This window comes from Quercus robur, chromosome 9, assembly GCF_932294415.1.
Source record: "Quercus robur chromosome 9, dhQueRobu3.1, whole genome shotgun sequence".
In the NCBI taxonomy this organism is placed as follows: domain Eukaryota; kingdom Viridiplantae; phylum Streptophyta; class Magnoliopsida; order Fagales; family Fagaceae; genus Quercus; species Quercus robur.
Genome location: NC_065542.1, coordinates 46,767,112 through 46,785,931, shown reverse-complemented (window position 1 = coordinate 46,785,931; position 18,820 = coordinate 46,767,112). Strand labels below are relative to the sequence as shown.

General features: G+C 37.2%; 3 protein-coding genes and 1 pseudogene across 3 annotated transcripts in view; 1 reads left to right on the top strand and 3 right to left on the bottom strand.

The window, feature by feature from the left end:
- Window positions 1–18,820, bottom strand: part of LOC126698739 (uncharacterized) — an 81,451-nt gene that overhangs the window by 20,964 nt on the left and 41,667 nt on the right. The window lies entirely within an intron of this gene.
- The window catches only part of LOC126698738 (alcohol dehydrogenase-like), an 80,194-nt gene that overhangs the window by 26,343 nt on the left and 35,031 nt on the right, over window positions 1–18,820 (top strand). The gene's annotated exons all lie outside the window — the stretch shown is intronic.
- LOC126698735 (pentatricopeptide repeat-containing protein At5g48910-like) overlaps window positions 1–18,820 on the bottom strand; it is a 52,761-nt gene that overhangs the window by 32,925 nt on the left and 1,016 nt on the right. The window lies entirely within an intron of this gene.
- Window positions 6,156–8,974, bottom strand: LOC126701120 (26S proteasome regulatory subunit 8 homolog A-like; annotated as a pseudogene).

Here is an 18,820-nt window from a genome sequence, read left to right as displayed (position 1 = left end):
AATTACTTGAATGATGTTGTTACATAATTGCACTCATTCATTTGCACATCCTCATGACTTTTGTTGTTTGGTTTGATATTTTTATTTATATTTTTGTTAGAGCTGAGTTTCAATTTTGTAATGGGGGTGAGTTTTGTCTTTAATTTTTTTATTTGTTTGAGTATGAAATTATAATGATTGAGTGTGTTTGTATGTGATGTGGGGTGAGTATATGCAATTGTTACACTTTTAGAAGTTGTGATTCTTGTACTTTGAGTAGATAGAAAAGATTTTGTAATTGATGTTAAATGAAAGAGATCAAATATGTCACTAACATAAATTTACTTGGCTCTCTAATAGGTTCACAATTTTTGAAGAATATTGACATAAATGTATACTTCGGTGGACCCCTTTACAATCCTGAAGGGATTGACGGATTCCCATTTAGAGGGGAGGGTATCGAATGCTACTACATGATGTTACGTCGTAAGTTGAAGACGTTGACTGATTTGAAGAGGAAAATAATGGACGAATTGAAATTGAACCCTGCTTGGTATGACATCAAGATTATTTATCGTTACCCACAAGAAGTCCTTCATGAACGGATAAATTACGGGTATATGGCGATTAAAGAAGATAAACATGTAAAGATGATGTTTAATAGGATCCAGAAAATGTCCCAAGTAAATGCTGCTGAGTTGTATGTAAGTTTGGAGGCGGGTGTAGACAACACTACTGAGGTGGTGCAACAAACATCTACGGCTTTACAATTTACAGCCCTAGATGATGGATGCACTACAATGGGAGGGTATGCAATGGGAGGTTATACGCTCCCATCTCAAGATTATGTTGCGAATATTGGTGAAACCCTCTACTCTCAAGAGACACATTTAGAGGAGGAAGACGAAGACGAAGATCATGCTGCGAATGATGGTGAAAATAATGATGATATTGATCAGTATGAAGAGAGGATTGAGCAAGGTGACTTTGAGAACGATGTGGATGAGCATGAAGTCGTTCCTAATTTTGAAGAGGAAAATATGGAGTACCATGATGAAGGTGATGCAGATGATGATGATATTGGTGTCCAGCATGATACAGATACGACCACTGGCTACAGACCTCCTGCGGACTCATTCTACGCAAATACTTGGGAAGATATGGTTAATCCTTCACGTCTTCAGATACCATTTCTTTGTACTTGGAAAGATGGGATGCATTTTTGTAAAGGGTTGACTTTTGCAAATAAAGTTGCGGTGAAGCGTGCATTGATAATATACGCAGCAAAGGATAATAGAAATTTCTCCATCCAAAGGTCGACCACAACTCAATTGTGCGCTGCATGCGTTGACGACAACTGCAAGTGGTACGTTGGGGCATACATGAAGCCTAAATTCAATGGTCTGTGGATAGTCACGTCTTATGTGGGTCCACACAGTTGTATATCCTTTAGGCTGCGAAGAGATGGTAGAATGATGGATTCTAATTTTGTTGCATCAGAAATTGTAGGAAGATTGCGAAAAAAGCACACTGCTACTATTGATGAGCTTTGGGAGATCATACGTACTAAGTATGATTATGAGCTTTCTTACTATAAAGTATGGGACGCAAAACAAAAGGCAATTGCTAAGATTTTTGGGGATTGGGAGGAGTCTTACCAAAGGTTGCGAAAGTTGTTGTTGGCATACTTGGATCAGGATTCGGGTACCCAGTACAGCTATCACACCATACCGAAGCCATTAGAAGGTACTACGTTACTGCGCTATGTATATTGGGCATTCGCTCCATGCATTGCTGCATTCCAGTATTGCAGGCCAGTGATCAGTATTGATGGAACTCATTTATATGGTAAATACAAAGGGGCATTGATGATTGCAATGGCAACCGATGCTAACCAAAAGGTTTTGCCTATCGCCTTTGCTGTTGCGGACAAGGAGTCAGGGCCTAGTTGGGGGTGATTTTTAGAGTGTCTTAGGACTTCGATAGAGCGTGTTATACCTAACAAGGACATTTGCATTATTTCTGACCGACATAAATGTATCAAATGTGCCATTCGAGAGTGGCCTAGAGGGCAAGACGGAAGAGAACGGGTATATCATCGATATTGCCTTTGACATGTTGCTAGCAACTTCAACACACACTTTGATAACCCGACTCTAAAGGCTTTGGCCTTGAAAGCTGGATATGCGACTCATAATGCTAAATTTGTGTCCATAATGCAAACCATTAAGGAGGCCGAGATTAATTTACTGAGGGGTGTAGACCCTACTGATCGCCGGATTACACGTTATATGCCATACACATATCTAATGAGTGAGGATCTGGACAAATGGACCCAGTTACATGATGGTGGAAGACGTTACGGGGCAATGACAACCAATATCTCTGAGTGCTTTAATGGGGTACTTAAAGGTGCCCGCGGTTTGCCCATTGCTGCAATGGTTGAGTTCACTTTTTTTAAACTTGTTGCATATTTCCACGATCGACATAAACAAATTACTTCTGATCTCTCTCGAGGTAAGGTGTGGAGTGATTATGCAATGGAGATCTATGACAAAAATGAGCAGAAAATTGCAGGACACACTCTGAGGAATTATAATTATGCAGAGGGTATATATCAAGTGGTTACCCTGTATAACGACCATAGAGCTGGAGGGGGAAATCACAGTCATGATGTGCGCATATTTGATAGAACTTGTGGTTGCGGAAAGTAGCAAAACTTGAAGATCCCTTATTCACATGCAATTAAAGTTCTTAAAGGTCTGCATCTCGATGCGCCCAGCTATATTGACCCATGTTACAGTCTGAACAATGCCATTCTCACATATTCACATAATTTTGTGGTGCCAAAGTCAGAGTCATTATGGACAGACGTTCACGGACCACGGTGGGTGCCTGACCTAAAATTGTTGTAAGGTTGAATTTATTCAACCATCTAATTGGCTTTATTCCGTGCCAAATTTGCTTGTAATTCAGCATTTAGTAACCCTGTATTTAGGTGGGATTGTTGTAAGGGTAGTGAGTGAGATAGAGTGAAGTTTGCTCAAGAGTGTGCAAGAAAACAGAGTGTCGCGGCTGGGACTCGCGGGTGGACTCGCGGCTTCAACCCGCCAGAAGATGCACACGTGCCAAGCATGCTGGAAGATGAACAGTCATGCTAGCTGGAGCACTACAGGACAAAACAGGACAACTGGCCATACGGTTAACTCGCGATTGGAACTCGCGACTTAGTCAAGCCGCGAGCCACCCCTGTTTTGGAAAAACCTGACGTTTCGCATTCCTCTTCACTCCAGTATAAATACCCTTTTAATCCACGATTGAAAGAGAGCTTCCAGAGAGAATTTTGAGAGAGAAACCCTAAAGAAAAACCAGATTGTTTCACCCACAATCTCTACCTTAGAGTCTCATCAAATTCCCTCACTCTCTTCCTCTCCATTGTCAAATCCTTGAGAGGCATTATACCAAACCTGGTTCTCACCATTATCATCTCTGTGAGACAGTCGTTTGGAGTTCTGGGAAGCAGTTAGGAAGGAGCCAATCTTCATTGGTTGATGCTACGGTGTAGTAGCGGAATCCGGAAAGCTAGAAAAGAAAAAGGTTCGGCGCAACCTCGTTGGAGCAAGAAGCTTGGAGGGCTTAGGTGCACTGGGTAGATTAGGCTTGGAGGGTCTATTGTTGTCCTTGTATCCCAACTGTATTTTCTAGTGGATTGATTACCGCTTGAAGGGCGGCGGAGAGGTTTTTCGCCGAGGTCTTCGGTTTCCTCTTCGATAACACATCGCGTGTTGTCTTTGTGTTTGCATCTTCCTTCCTCTCTATCTTTGCCTTTATATTATCTGCTGTGATTTTATTATGTTATGGCTTAGATAGTATTTAACCTATTTCACATTATAGCATATGTTAAGTTTCCGCACACTTGTTGTTTGACATATTGCTTGTGTTGGTTAAGTTTATTTTTGGGGGTCTAAACGTTCAAAAGTGTTTATACACGTTTTTGAACTTTCAATTGTTGCGGGCCAAAGGTCGTCCTACGATGTCAAGAATAAGGAATGAAATGGATGGGGTACGGCGAGAACGGGGAAGCCGGAGGGAAGATCCGGACTTAAGGGAGATTCAACCGAGGCAACGATGTGGAGTGTGCCATCAAGAGGGGCATAACCGCAGATGCTGTCCCAATTCCCGTGGGGCTTTGACAAGTGGTAGTGCTATGAACTAGGCAAGTGCCGTCACTGTTTTTATATAATATACTCAGAATGTCATTTGGTTTTTGTTCTTTGCATTTGGAAACTAATAACCGTATTTAATGTTTGTCAGGCAAGCGGAGATTTGATTTTCGTAAGTGACATTGTACGTGAGACTTGTCGTTATCTTCTGTATGGACAAGTGCTAGGTGATTATGTAGAGTATGTTGTATCAGTATGGACAAGTGTTAGGTGACTATGTATAATATGTTATATCAGTATGGAGCTTTCGCTAGGCGAATATGTAGACTATATTGTATTAACTTAGTTGTTATTTTGTTTATTGTTGTAAATTACGGATAATTGAATTATTTGCTATCCATTGTACTCGTTACATTAGTTGCGTGATGCAGCTTTTTCCTATAATACGAACAATGATATTACTTTGGCAAGTTCAACCACAAGGCCCTTCTAGTATTGAACTGCCATTGTGTGGTAAGAGGGCAACTATAATTTTATTGAATAGTTACTGTTTTAATTTGGTTGTAGAATTTTAATGTATGCTCCCTTTGCCTATCATATGCTTGTATGTAGTTGTTTGATGTGTTCTAGACCCTGGAAAATCTACTGCAGGGGAAAAGTAATTCTGGTCCCATGCTGTGAATACCTCCGGCAAAAAAAAAAAAAAACATCCCATAGAACTCGAGTATCTTATCCTCGATTTCCATAAATAGAAATCGAGTCTCTAAGACTCGATTTCTATTTATGGAAACCGAGTATAAAATACTCGAGTTCTACTGGGATTTTTTTTTTTTTTTTTTACCCCAATTTGAGAACTAATTCTGGTCCCATGACCTGCAGCAAAAAAAAAAAAAAAAAAAAAAAAAAAAAATCCCAGTAGAACTCAAGTATCTTATAGTCGGTTTGCATAAATAGAAATCGAGTCTTAGAGACTCGATTTCTATTTATGGAAATCGAGTATAAGATACTTGAGTTCTACTGTGATTTTGTTTTGGTTTTTTTTTTTTTTTATTACCCAATTTGGGAACTAATTTCAGGTAATTTCAAGTACAGATAAATTTAAACTATTCGTCCCCAATAGTTTTTTTAAATGTACCACATTTATCTAAATGAATAAAGCATCCTTCTCCAAAAAAATGAAAAAAAGACAGAAAAAAAAAATGCACGTTGTGACCAAGAAGAAGAATAATAATACAGGTTCTTTTTTTCCTTTATTACTCTTATATCACACACAAATATATATATATATATATATATAGCAGTATTAGCACATTAAATCAAAATATATTAAATATCTTTTTTCTTATATATATAAAATTATAAATTCATTATTTTTATTTTTTCTAATTCGATACGTACTAAAGATGGAAATTTGATTCTACAAGAAAAATAAACAAAAAAAAATGCTCTTCCTTGTACTCTGGTTGTTTTCTACTAAACCGCCAACATCGAGGAGTAAATACCTTGTAAATCCAAAAATATAACTGAAAATAAACAAAATAAAATTATACAATCTGGTTTTTTTGTTTTCAACTGCCAACATCTAAGTAACCCAACCCTGTAAATCCAAAAAAAAAAAAAAAAAGAAAAAGAAAAAGAAAAGAAAATCAACATCTCATGTCTTCACAATCCAACAATACACAAAAAGCACACATTCAGTATAATTTCATATCACATTGTAATGCACAAACTATAAGCAAGAAAATTGAGTGGAATATTAAAAGTTCAAACTTGTTCTTTTCATTTTATTTTGAATATAATTGAAGTTCTAACTCTAATTAGCTCATTTACAACCACTACATGGTATCATTGATCCCTGAGTGCTATGTCCCATGCTACAGCTACACATGCCCAGAAAACTAAGCCACATGTGCTTGTCCACTAGAGGAAATAATTTTTATTAATCATTCCGGTCGTCTAACCAATAGATTGATAAAAGATTGACAGTCATTGTCTACGAACATTCTTGTCAGATACTTGAAGTAAAACACATATTACATAAAAATGTATCACAAAAGAATATTTAACAAAATAAACAGAGATGCCAGTGGTATTTAAAAAACTTCAACAAAGTGTAGGCACCCCCGCCCTGTTTTTTATATCCATACAAAGAACAGAACTATTGGCTGTGTGTGAAGAACAAAGCCATGGATCAATGGCTCAAAGGGTGGTGGAGTGAAACAAAACATTAACATGGAGACACACTACTTCCATAGCTTCTGCAATGACATGTTTTTCTCGGTCTCCTTCTTCATTACCTTTGCCACTACCATCTCAAAATCTTCTTGTGTTACATCAACCCTCCTCTCCCTCAGAGCAAACATCCCAGCTTCTGTGCACACAGCCTGCAAAAAAAAAAATGAAAAAATGTGTGACAATATGATTATGGACAAAGAAAACACACAATCTTTCACTTCTGAAGACTTTAATAGCCCAGTGCAATAGCTCGTTATGGAATTAACAAGACTATACTTATCATTCTGTCCAAATCCATCCAAAAGAGTTGAGATTGTTTAAATTGAATAAAATACTGGCAATCTTTACAAGAATGAACAATATTTTGACATGCTTGCCAAATACTTACAATAAGAGATGAATCTGTTTAAATAGTTGAGGTCTCAATAAAGAAAAGTACCAAAAACTAAACAACCCAATTTGCATAATGAAAACACACACAATACCTTTATTTTATTTGATGCTTCAAATCCATCCAGCTGATTGAGAAGCTCCAGCATAGTCCGCTGCACTTCACTGTCACCATTGCCACTACCAGATTCCATTCGAGCAGATCCAATACTGTCTATTTCATCCATAAATATGATTGATGGAGCATGTTCCTTGCCAAAGAGAAAGAGAAGTTGATATCCAAAATGCTTAGTTTAAAAGAGTGTATGATTTACAACCTAATATGCCTCCCTAATCAAGGAAGTAATATGGAGACACAATAAGCATTGGAGTTTAAATGCATAAAATAAAAGGGTACACGAGGCAAACCTCCTTTATCTCTTTAATTTGTTGGTCAAGACCGCCAATCATGTCATATGTGGAATCTGGAACCTTTTCAACTTTCATGAGGTTGACCAATGGATCAACTTTGCTTGGCAAGATTAAATGAAGCACATAACTGTCATTACGGAGAGCAACTCTTGTTGATGGAGTTATCTTGGTGATATCTTCAAGCTACTTGAACGTGAGAGGTAGGGTCCAAGGAAACTGATGAAAAGACTAATGAGGTTCTAAAGTTGGATAACTTGGACTGTTGGACTCTAGAAAATCATTACAGATGGTCTAAATCTAGAAATGTTTAACACTTAGATTCAGTCCATCCGTAGTGATTTTCTGGCGTCCAACAATCCAAAATATCCTACTTTAGAACCTCATCAGCCTTTTCATCAGTTTCCTTGGACCCTACCTCTCACGTTCAAGTAGCTGCACTAATATCCACTGCATGTGATTGAATCCCCACCTAGAAAGAGTCATACAGTAGTCTGTGAGATATATACATAATTACTTTGACTAGAACAGGTACTCTCTCTCTCTCTCTCTCTCTCTCTCTGTTTATAAATTACCAATTTTCCCAAAAGTTTAAGCTAGGAAATAATGAATTCAATCACTTAACTAAAATTCTAACACTCTGTCTCATATGTGGGCCCAAACTCCCCCATATCAAGTGGGACTCAACACGTAGGATTTAAACATCATGAGGAATTAATTGTATGAGGAATTAATTCCAAAGACAAACGACTCATCTGATAACATCAAGGTACCAACCTTCCAGTAAATATATGTTCCCTAAGCCCAAGAATTGTATGGTGCCTCACACCATCATGCTTTTTAAGAAATTCTTGAAGCAAATTCCTCATTTTTAATGCTTCCTCCATGTAGTTATCCTAAGAAATAGACACTTTAACCAACTGATATATGTTAAGAGAGAAGGTAGGATGTATATTTAGATTTAATAATAAATATACCTGGTTCATATCTATTGTTTGCAAGCCTTCACCACGTGTAAATATAATGGCATGGTTCTGATTTTCTGGCTTTCCCTCACCTAAGATTGCTGGTCCAGGAAGTTTTATTTTATAAATAATCTGCATGGACATTGAGACAATCAAGTTGAATATATTTTAATTTGGGAGATTGATAAAGACTAAAGAGAGTTTGTGAAGCTACACTCATACACACACAAATTGACATTAAATTAATAAAAGAATAAATGAGTTTGAAATTTTTTAGAGAGAGTGAAAAGAAAATGAATTTATAAAAAAGAGTTATCTGCACAAAAGTCAACTGCTTCTCCCAGCCACTCACTCAACATTTTATCTCCACACATTTGGCTGTCACAAGGACTACTGTATACACATAAGATGGTTGTTCATTTTTTTTTTGGTAAGCAACAATAATTCATTCTTCTGGGGAGCAAATTTTCACCTCATTTACTCCCATCCCTTAAACTGTGCTAGCGAGCAAGTGAGAGAGGGCCACAACCTGTTATGTTATGCATATAAATGGATCTACTGGAGTCAACATAGACAGGCGATGATTCCTAGGTTTATTTTTATTTTCTAATCTTATTGAATTTGTCCTACATCAGAATATCTTCATTGGGAGATAATAAATAGAGACTATTAGTTAAGCACCATTACACTTGATCTTAGCCAAAAGGCTGAGAAAGGAATTACTAATAGTTACGCACTATTAAGATCAGTTCAGTAAAACAAAGGCTAATACAGTAACCAGGAAGGACAAAGAAAACTAACTTCAAGCACACTCATTTCATGACCAACTGGCATTTTCTGCCTGACGCCAGAAGCACTTGTTGTCTTGAGTAATTTTGACCCAGCAGCAGATATTTCACCATGTGAAACCTTTAAAAATAAATAATAATGTGAGAAAACAATATATGACTAGGAAGATGATAGAAGACAGTGTGAAAACTTAAGTCACCTTGGAGGAAAAATCATCATGATCAGAGGAACTTTTAAGTTTTAACTCTTCTTAGATACATTGCTTCTCCAGCATGTACCAGCTGTAAATAGAAGTGACAAAGGATGATTCAAGATTTTAGAGATGGCATTGGTTTGACATTGACATCTCCTCAGATATCAATATTAGTAATGAACAGTTTTGTCAACTGACTAGGAACTTACTTTCACTATTTCTCGATCATTCCAAGGCCCCTTGTCAGATCTAAGACACCCACCTTCATTTGGGCATGAGCAAGTTCCACCAAGAAAATCTGGTAGTTGGCTGTTTTAGCAGATAGATGTTCAAATAATTTTTGTAATGAGTAATAATAACAGTATGCTTGTAATTAAATACCAAAAATACTATGGTAAATGGTAAAAGTCAAGAAGGAATCCCAAACCTTGAGTCTATAGCCTCCAACAACTTACTATGGAATCTGCTGCCTAAAACCTGTGGAATTAGTGAAAGAACAACTATTGATGAGTTCATATAGTCTCCATAAGCAAAAAAACACGAATATAACAAAAGAACTTGTACATGTATCTTCGAAGTGGTCCTTGGGTCTAGAAAGCTTTTTGCTGTATTCCATAGTAGTTTGAACCCACTACCAGCATTAACAATGAACATCTGATGTAATGTCTGTAAAAAAAATGCTAATATCAGAAATGATTTGCAGATTCATAATCCAAGAATTCACATACTATATTTCTTTAGTTTCATATGCTATTAAACCACCTCAGGATAGTTATCACCATCAATTTTCTGCATGTGCATAACAAGATCATGGGCAACCTTGCCAAAGCTAACCCAATTCTGCAAAAAATAAAAAGAAACGGAGCAATGAGAAGCAATGATATTGTACAAACATATGCAGAGGTGAAATAGATACAATAGTAAGCTCAAATTACCAGCCCTTGCACGTCCAGTACTGTCGTTGTAGAATCTATGTGTCTCTTGGCTGCAATGGAACATGCTGGGAACTTCTCACTGAAGACCTTCTCAAACCCCTGAACATGATACTCTAAAAACCGGTCCACAGTAGTGACATTCATCAGCTTGCTGAGTTCAATTTTACCAAGTCTTTCAATATAAACAGGTCGCCCCGCTTTGTCTACACCATGGTAGCCATGTGGATACCAACGCCGAACTTCTTCGTATTCATCATATACAAAATCCTAGACATAAGTCATTACAATGCAGAATCTGTAAGAATTGGAAACATTATTATAAATTACTACTAATACAACAGGTAGTTCAGGAAAAAATTTCAACAAAAATACTACAAAGGTTTAATCCCAACCAAAACAACATGCCTTGACTGCCCATTCTGAATCCTAACATTGGCCAAGACTCTTTAGCTTCTATATGTTAGACCATTCTTCTTATCAAATTCATATTTAGGAGAAATCCTGATGACATATTACCTTTAGAATAGAATCTACTCCAAATTCTTTCCTCCAGTTAAGCATTTCAACCCACATATAGAGAGTTTTATCCATGTCAAACTTCCTTGCCTTTAGAAACCTGCAGCAAGATATCATTAAGTAGAATAAACAGGAAAACAAAACATAACATGCATTAAAAAAACACTTATTCAGGAAAATAAATTACATGGTATTACTAATAACTCATGATTACTTCTAAAATAATGATAAATAACAGATATAATTATAGATTACCCCCCCCGGGCAGGTGGTGTAGCACATTTGCACCTTGCCTACCTATGATTTAAAAAGTTGCACATTACCCACTCGATTCATTGAAAAATTCTAATTTTTTCTCAATGTTCCATGACTTGGTTATCAAATCCCAAATTTCTCAATTCTCAAAATAAAATGATCAATTTTTTTTTATTAGGAGCTTGTAGTAGTACTCCAGAATGATAAGTGTATTGAGATTTCAAGTCAGCCAAACAAATAAAAAACACCAAAACATAAGCACAAGAGAACATTTTATTAATAAAAATAAATAAATTCATTTCACTTTCTTTTTTTTCTTAAAAATTCTTGAATCAACCATTAATTAATTACATCATATACTAGAAGTGTGAATGTAGTACAAACAAAAAGCAGAATATATATATAATATAATATAAAGAGAGTGGTGTTGGTGTTACCTTCTGCTTGAGATAAGCAAGATCATTTAGATAAGCTTTGAGTGTAGCCAACCCATTTTCTCCGATCACATCGGGATGTGCCTCTGCAGAGACCAAATATTATTAAGCAGCAGAAACAAAAGAATCAAGCAAAAAACACAAAAACAAAAGAAGAAAATAAACCTGGATAACCAGCAACGGTAATGCCAAAGTAATCACCATATTGGAATATCTACCTCCAGCTAATGTCCTTATTTGAGGCATTCACCTAGTTCCAATAATGTGCGTTCAAACCATATTGAAAACATAAATAATCTTATTGAAATGTGAAAAGAGAAATAATAATGGAATAAAGTGTGTTGTTTCACATTAAGCTTTCAGATACCTTTTTTGAATTTTACGCCGTCTCGTATAATGAGAAGGAGGTCTTGCATGTCCTTCGTCAGATGCCTCGGGCCTAACATTGTGTCCATGTTTGTGCCCCCTGTCCCACACGGAGGTGCCTTTGATATGCGTTTAGGCCGACCTTCAGCCGCTGTAGGTAACCCAACCGCCTGCTTAGCCTGAACATGGGGTGGGTCAATGGCTGAAAAAGGGGTACTAAACGAACTATGGGAGGGTGGCTCCTGCTGCATGTCAGGTGGGGTTAGATTAATACCCAGGTCAAAGGATGGAATGGGTGACAGCTGAAGAAATGACTGTGGGGTGGGTGGACGAACGTCAGACCCAGGACAAGGAAGTGGGGTGGGTGGAGGGATGGTGGGGCAAGGAGATGGATGTGGGGTGGGTGAAGGGATGGTGGGCGTAGGGGCTGGATGTGGGCTAGGTGAAGGGATGGTGGGCGTAGGAGCTAGATGTGGGTTGGGTGAAGGGATGGTGGCGGTAGGGGATGGATGTCGGGATGGATGTGGGGTGGATGAAGGGATGGTGGGGCTGGCGGATGCATGTGGGGTGGATGGAGAGGGATCGGGGGTAGGGACAAGCTGAGAGGTAGCAACAGGCGGACGAGATTGACATCCGGCCGGAGCTATGCTTGTGCTTGGGCCGGCAGGCATAGCTGCCTCCTCAATCGGGGCCTCAGGGATAGGAGGTTGGACACGTGTCATCGCCTGCACTGCCGTCAGCACCTCAGTAATGTCGTTGTGGTCCTCCGTGCCCACTGGGTGATGCCTCAACAAACGGACGTATCCTTCAATCTGCACATAGAAAAACCACACATATTAGTAATGTAATACGAAATCAACAATGCCAATCGATAATAAAATAAATGTTGGTTCTGAATTGGTTCTGCTACTAATAATTGCAAATTAAAGGAAGATGAAGTGCTAAGCAAAAAATGTAGTAACAAACATCATGCTCTCTAAACAGTGGTTTCATGGTAAGAAATACGGTAAGATGTAGAAGACATTGAGAAGTTACCAGCAGAGTCATTACAGCACCAGGCCTATCGATGAACCTCCGAGTCACCCTTTTGAACCAGTCGTGGTACTTGTGCTGTAGAGACATATCACCAAGCACTGCTTCACAACGCCGATAAAAGCGATTACCCTACTCAAGGATATGCACAGCATGTTTCTGCATCCAATTAACACCGATCTTCCCCCTCAAATCAATGCCATGAAGCACTCTGTCAGTGTTAACATCGAGGGGAATTTCTTGGATCATCCCAAATTGACGAACTACACAATCTGGTGTATGTCTCTCTACTAGGTGGAAACATACAAGCGGAACCGTTGCCGTCCATACGGCCCTCCCTGCAACGCACCACGGTAGGAGGTCGTCAAAATGAGCTTCATATGGCTGCCACACCACCTACAATAGCCACAAAAGAAGTGCACAACACATTAGGGAACAATGTTTATATTTCAAAGTTCACGAAACCTATATAGACGTTCGTAAAAGCGTAAAATAAGGCATTTTCATACCTGGTCTGGCAATATGGAAGCTAGTTGCTCGCGATACCTGTCCCTGAAGATGTGGACGGGCCTATTTTTCTTGTTTGGGACCCACAACCACCTACAATCAAGAAGAAGGGATTAATAAGTACTGAGATAATCTTAAAACTATAATGTAATCACATATAATGTAAAAACTATAATGTAAAACTAAGATAATGTAATCACATATAAGTACTGAGATAATCTTAAAGATATTAAACTAATTAATAATATCACTAGAATAAGAAACGGCCCTTTTAAAAGACAAAGCACAAACCAGCTATATTGAGAGTCACAAAATTATAGTAGATTAACATAATCATATACATTGAACCTCGGTTTAAAATTTTGTTATGTTGACATAAAAAATTGCTAGAAGCCTTTAAAATCAATAAATAAAATCAAGTTACATGATTGTGGGGTTGGTAATGATCACATAACAGTATGTTATAGCAATATGAGGTAGAGACTTACTTCAGGGATAGTGGACCACGTACTGGAGGACCATAAGCACCCACTGGCGGGCCACACTTAACTGTCGGGCACAAATAGGGGAACCTGGCCCATGCCCAGTACTGGAGCAACAGTAAGCACCCACCAATCTGACTGGTGTCCTCGCTTGCCCTGCATAGCTCTCGATACAACCATGCAAGGCAAGCACTTCCCCAACTGTACCTCCGTGGGTTGTGAAGGTCTTCCAACTACTTCACCCACATTAGATGCACCCTATCGCCGAATTTGTCCATGAATATTGTGTCCCCCAATAGCGCTAGGATGTAGCATCGTTCGTACTTATGCAGCTGATTCTCTTCAGCATCAGGCGGCAATGGGTTAGCAACTTCCTCCAAAAGCCGGTTGATGAGAATCCTCTGCCCATCAAGTTGCTTATGGTTGTTTTGATTTACAGGTCGAAAGCCAAGGAAGTCCCGGCACACATCCACCCAAGTTTTTTGTGTGCTCCCTGTTATAGCGTCACCATCAACAGGAAGCCCGAGAAGAACCTCCACATCCTGCAATGTGATGGTAACCTCACCATGTGGCATGTGAAAGGTGTGAGTCTCGGGCCGCCATCGCTCCACTAAGGCCGTTATCAGGCCATTGTCAATCTCTCTACCCAGGACCCAGAGGAGTCCCTCCAAACCAACTGTGTTGATGATGTTCCTCACTCGGTCGTCCACCATTGGAGGTTGCTTGGAGAACTCTGAACTATGGCTACGGCAGGTAATGGACCCTGGATCCTGCACATAACAAAACCATGGATTAATATATGACAACAAATACGTGTACATTGTATGGATTAAATGCATGTGCACAAGTAAATATTTAGTGTTGTGTTTTACCTGCCCATTCCAAATAGCTTCGGACCGATGCTTCGCCTGCTGTGACAACACCGAGTTGTCAATGGGTCCAGGTTGTGTATAGTCAATCCGTCCAGCATTTGCAGCAGCCATACTGAAGAAGAATGATAAGCAGTTAGTTTCAGAATTGAACACACAATATGCTTAAATATATAGGCATGAGTTAGAGCAACTAAAGCCAGTTTGTACAATGAGAATTCAGTAAAAGATGAAAGACTGATCCAAAAGAGGCCAATATGAAACAAAGCTTTTTAGACTTAAGATTTTATTTTTAAGGTTACAGTTTTGAACACACGCAGTTTTTGTATTTATTTTTATTTTTTAGAAGAAGATCACACACAGAATAATGCTTAGTTACAAATACCACAATACAATGAAGGGCTTTGATAAACTTACTATCAAACATGAGATTAAAGGGTAATTTAGGAACATAAAAAAAGAAAAAGAAAAAAAGAAACTAATGTATTAATAAATATGATTGATTTCATATCAACAACTAAATAAATTAATTTTTGAATGAAAGAAACAATTTTTTTATATCAATTTTATTACAAAATGCTTACAAATTGACATGATAATTCTTCTCCAAAAAAAAAAAATGACATCATAATAATTGTGATTGATGTCATGACAACCACATAATAAGTAAATTTCTTAATTACTTTTTTTTATGTGTTTTAAATATCAAAATTATTAGAATTTAATTATTATCTCATTTAAAAGTATACATAAAACATAAGTTCATGGATTAGACAATAAAAAAAATCCTATTAATACAAAAATAGGTGTCCATAGTAAGAACAAATAAAATATATAATACAATTGTGGAATTTTCAAAATATTAATCCAATTAAAGGTTATTAAATAGTGTGATAATTAGCAGCTTTTTCCTATTATGAAAAATGTAACTTAATGCTAACTACCTAAGAAAGGGATTTTTTCCCTTTCTCTAAATTGGTTTGGGGGAAATTTTAGTTACATGACCAACTTAATAGTCATGTAACTTGATTAAATGATTTAATTAATCATGTGATTTAATACATAACGATGTCATTATAAACCACCCCTAATGAGTGAGGAGATTCCTCCATCTTGGATTGAAAGAAAACTTTATCCCCTAAGCAATTAAATAACTAATTTTCAAAATTCCAATCAAATCCTACGGAGAAGTTAAAATAGGAGAAAACTCATATCAGAGTTAAGAAACCAATGGGATTAAGAAACCAATAATTTAATTCGTTAGAATTTAACCATACATATCATCATTTTGGATTCAAGCCTCTTATATATTTTGCAATGACAAGCATTTAGTTTTCCTAGGTGAATGACATATAGTACAGAGGTTGAAACTTTTTCATTGTTTTGTGACCTTACTTATCCACCCTCCATGACCCTTTATGAATAAAGAGCAGTCATGGTTTTATCAAACTTGAAGGTTTGGACTCTCTCGAAGTGGTCCATTTTATCAAATTAGGAAGCCTTGGTTCACTTGAAGCAAACAATAAAAGAATTGTGTAAGTAAAAGTTAAAACTAACTTCCTATAATAAATCAATAAGACTCATCATTCATCCTAATCTAAACTAATCTAACTAATCCTAATTCAAAGTAATTTAATTGAATCAATAAAACATCGTTTTGTTAGTGAAGTCTTCCAACAAATTGATAGTGAATTCAACTATCAAGTAACTCGATAGTTGAATTTTTCAAGCATCGTTTTGTTTGATTTCTCTTTATCCTTTGTACACTGCCTGTGTACTTGGCTTCATTGCACTCTTTCGGTTTTTTCAATGAAGTCTTACTTATAAAAAAAAAAGAGTCGTCCAAGTTTGCGCCCAGAAGATTATGCCAATATCTCATGGTCTTCTACTCCTCCTCCTGGTACCATCTCTCACAAATTCTCTCTAAGAGCTGAAACTACTTCAAAGGAAATTAGAAAACAACTTAAGCTCTAGATTTGATCAACATTGGCATTACAAAAGATGAGAATATCGTCGGCGATCAGAAGATGTGATATCACCAAAGGTTCTCCTTCTGCACAGTTAAGAAATCCATTACCACACCAAAATTTTATGTTGCTCTCAATTGGAGTCTAGTAGGCTACTTTAAAGGGAGGAATTAGCTTAGGCACGGTGACTCTCTGTGCACTTAACTATTTGCAATTGCAATAGAGGCTTTTACGATGATTATGCAGCTAAGTGTCAAGGAGTACAAGGAAAGCAGGTTGCTTTTTCGGTACCCATTAATATCAGAGAGATTGAGCTTTCATGATCATCTCTGATTGATAAAATCAATCTGGACAGCTAAAAATCTCTCGGCAGGAAGACCTCAGCTCCTTCAATCAGTAGTCTATAGAATCCATGTTTATTTGGATAGTTGTTTGAACTGCCTAGAATTTTGTAAAAGCTATCGAGCAAGAATTCAGTAGCTTTTTGTAGAAAATTTGAGAGAAGTATGTTGGGGTGCTACAGTTGTTTTGGGCTTGGATTGTGTGCCAATGAAAGGAGGTTTGGGGTTGAAAAGGATAGAGGAATGGAATAAGGCAGCCGTTCTAAAGCATAATTAGAATTTGTTTGTACAAGCAGGTTCTTTATGTGTGACCTGGGTGCACTATAACATTCAAAAGGGGAAGAGCTTTTAAGTTGTTAGGGTCCCTCAATAGTGTACCTGGGGCTGGAGGAAGATCCTAAGCTTGAGAAGCCTTGCGAGACCTTATCTGAAGTTTCAGTTGGGGATGGGATCCTTATTTTCCTTATGCATGATTGGTGGCATGCTGATGGGGGGCATATGAAAAATATGGATACAGAGCAGTATATGGTTCTGCTAGCAACATGGATGCCAAGGTTGCTATGTGTTGAAGGGTTCTGACTGGTGTTGAAATCATGCAAGGCCAGATGACTTAGTCTCCATCCAAAGAAAATTATATCTAATTAAGCTAGAAGATGTGGATCAGCCTATTTGGGTGGTTTCTCTCTCTCTTTTTTTTTTTTTTTTTGGTGGAGAATCTATTTGGGATGGAGGATCTTAGCAAAGTTGTTTGTTTTTTTATGCTTTCTTGTCCTTTGCTTCACATGCAGCATTGAAGCTGCGTGTTGGTGTTTGAACTGAGTTTTTCAATAGTATTTTTCTGATTCATTAAATAAAAATTATAAGGAGAGAGAGAGAGAGAGATAATTTTTTATGTTTTGCTTCCACACATAAATACTCTTTAAGTTAATAACTTTTCTTTGAAGAACCTGCATTGTATGCATTGTTATCCCTACACATTGGTGGTACAAGTTGAATTATCACCTGTTAGTGCTTGTTGCTACTTTTGTAGCTCAATTCAGACTTAAAATGGTTGAATCCTCTTGTACTCTGTTATCTTGCACATAATAGCCCATGTTAGAATCCTTTCTTAGTTGATATTTTTAAACAGAAGGAATAATGCCACACAAGCTGTTCTGGTGGGTCTAATTTTTATCATGTGTGAAAACAAATTGCTTTTCATGTTAAGTTGAACTACCAATTCAAGATTTTTTGCAATTTAGATTTAGAGTTCTTCGAATGATGGGAAAGGTGGTTATTTATGGTAAAGTATGGTATGAAACTTATAAAACTTATGCAGCATTGGTTAACTAATAGAAAAACTATGATCTACTAGTACTATGGAAAAAAAAAAAGAAGGATCTGCATTTTAGTTGATAAATTCATATCAGTTTGGTGTAATCATTTCACCTAAATCATTTCACCTAAAGCATTCATTTCAGAATGCTTTAGCAAAAGTGCAGGAGTATCTGGAACCAGCAGATATCCCAATTGATTTAGAAACTATAACTGATGAGGAGAGACTTTTATTTTGTAATGCCAGATCAAACAGATCAAACAAGCCCATTCCAATACTTGGCTACCCTAATGCCAGATCAAACAGATCAAACAAGCCCATTCCAATATCTCCTAAATGTTTAAATCAATCTATTATAAGTATATTTTGATCATTATCCAATTACAATTACACTAAGCATACGCTTCATATGGAAAATTTAAAATTACTAAATGCGAAAAAAATTTAAAATGACAACCCAATTGAAATATTTAAATGTAAATAAAATTTAAAGGAGCACAGATGCAGAATTCACAAAATTAGAAAAATAAAAAGGGGTTTAAGACATTATCAAATTTACCAAGAAGAAAGTCATCAAACTTTCAGTAACATGGATCAAATTAAACACTAAATCATCAACTTTAACAAAACCTAACATCAACATTTTAATTTAACAAAGACCCAGTTAACAAACCCTAAC